General features: G+C 41.8%; 1 protein-coding gene across 1 annotated transcript in view; it reads left to right on the plus strand.

Moving 5' to 3' along the window:
* The window catches only part of LOC117943440 (A-kinase anchor protein 13), an 84,861-nt gene that overhangs the window by 34,183 nt on the left and 48,407 nt on the right, over positions 1-2,271 (plus strand). The window lies entirely within an intron of this gene.

A 2,271-nucleotide genomic window follows, 5' to 3' on the forward strand; every position in this document is an offset into this window, starting at 1 on the left:
AAAAGGGGGTCCAACCCGTTACTAGCATGGGGTACCTAATAAAGTGGCCGGTGAGTGTATATATATATATATTTTTTTGTTGTTGTTGATTTTATCATGTAATGTAAGTTGATTTCAGTGCACTTTCAAGGTGCAACCGAATAGGCTTGCCCTCAGGTCTGCTGTCAGCCGCCCTGAGGGCTGGAAACAGTCACTCAGCCGCTAAACCTCTCTGCCCGCCTGTTTAGAAACAAGGCAGCGATCCAAGTCCTGCCTGCCCCGGCATACAAAGACCAGTCCGCTTTTTATTTCTAAGCCAGATGTGTTTTTACTGGGTAAAGTTTAGATTCCCCCAGCGCTACAAATATGCACTGGGCCTGTCAGACTCTGGACTGCCAGCTTTCAGAGGGGGGGGTTGGTTCTTCACTCGGTGGCTGACTGAACGGTTTACAGGCCTTCTAACTGGCAGGAACACTTGTTTGGTGAGTAGATGGTTGGCTGACTGGTAAATGGATGGCAGCCTAACCTGCTGTCACCTTGTGCCTTTTGATTTGTGCTGTAACATATTCTTACCTCCTCACCTCCACTCATTATACTACATACCTTTTTCCTTTGTCCATATGGCTTCTTTGGACAAGTCTGCTGAGACCAAGAGAAACACTGAGCTCCGTTGTCTAGGTCTGAGAGTCGCGAGTGTGTGTGTGTGTGTGTGCGTGTGCATGTGTGTGTGTGTGTCATAGTACCCACTGTGACCATACACGTTGTGACAAAAACAGTGACACTTCCAAATCTCCTTTATCAGCCAATAGTGTTGCATGCATGCACACGTATTACAAACACTTGTTTGTAAAAAATAAAAAAAGAGCATCAAAATAGTACTTCAACTCTTTCAAAAAAAGAGTTGAAGTACTATTTTGATGCTCTTTTTTTCTTATAACACAGGCTTAACCTTTTTGTCACACAAACTAAATATATCACACCCACAGTAGACGTCACAGCAACATCACGTGACACTTCCTAAGATGACTGCAGTCAGCAGTCAAAACTGTCAAAGCATGACAAAAAACTTTAAGCCTTTCATATAAGAAAAAAGAGCATCCATTTAAATAGTAGGCTAAATGAACTTGTTTGGAATAAAGCAAGTATTACTTTAGTGGCAGCTTTAGGGTTGCTATGTAACTGGCATCACTGAGCTGGTAATAGGAGTTAGGATTTCAAAGGATAAGTTGATGCTATGTTTGCTATTGAGATGTTGTCTTCTCCTTTGTCAAGACTTAGTTGCATTCCTTAGTAATGTAGTCACCGTTTTGCCAAATAATATGAACACACTGACTGACCACAGTGCCCCCCACACTTAATACAAACTGTGATTATACACACACTCACACGCACATATGCACGCACACATACACACACGCATGCACACGTGCACATGTACACACAGAAACACACACACACATTGACCATGCCACCACCCAGAAAGGGACTGGGATCATAACAATCATAAATATTATGACATGATTGTTGGGACAGGTGTGTCTGGATGTCTTTTTGACAATTGCTGGAGGGTAAACTTAAATGTTAAATGTTTAAATATTTTTATTCTGTGGATTGTTGGAGCAGTTGATGCAAGGACAATTTCTGTTTGGACAGAAAATAAAGTTGTATCTTATATTATCTTACAGTGCCCAAATAGAGTTGAACATGATCAATGTATAACTCGAACACCAAGCACTTCCACAAATGCCCCTCTCTAGGAGAAGTGCCCACTTCCTGTCCTCATAATGCTTAAGAGTTCTGTTAATTCTATAATCTGTGTTGAGTTCTTGGAGCTCACAGCGTGTACACAGTGTATGAAAACACTTAAAGCTGCTCTGCCTTTACTTCGGCTTTAATCTGTATTTTGTTCAGGATCTTTGTTTCTATGTGAAGTTCTGCTGTCACTGCTTCAGGTCAAGTCATGTAACATTATGTAATATGTTGCAATCCTTCGACTTCTGAGCAGTAGCTTTGCATACGTGAGTCTGTGTGTGCATGTGTGTACTGGTGCCCTCTGTGACCAGCTAATCTTTCGTCATCAGCGTGTTTGTTCTCTCTTAGCGGGTTTGATATCTTAACACAGCTGTGAAAAAAAAGCCTGTCTTTGCATGCATCTGTGTGTGTGGGGGGGATTTTGTTGTGTGCATGTGACACTTGATGAGTGAAAAAAGACGCACAAGTGTTTGTAATACGTGTGCATGCATGCAACACTATTGGCTGATAAAGGAGATTTGGAAGTGTCACTGTTTTTGT

Source organism: Etheostoma cragini, chromosome 1, assembly GCF_013103735.1.
Source record: "Etheostoma cragini isolate CJK2018 chromosome 1, CSU_Ecrag_1.0, whole genome shotgun sequence".
Taxonomy (NCBI): domain Eukaryota; kingdom Metazoa; phylum Chordata; class Actinopteri; order Perciformes; family Percidae; genus Etheostoma; species Etheostoma cragini.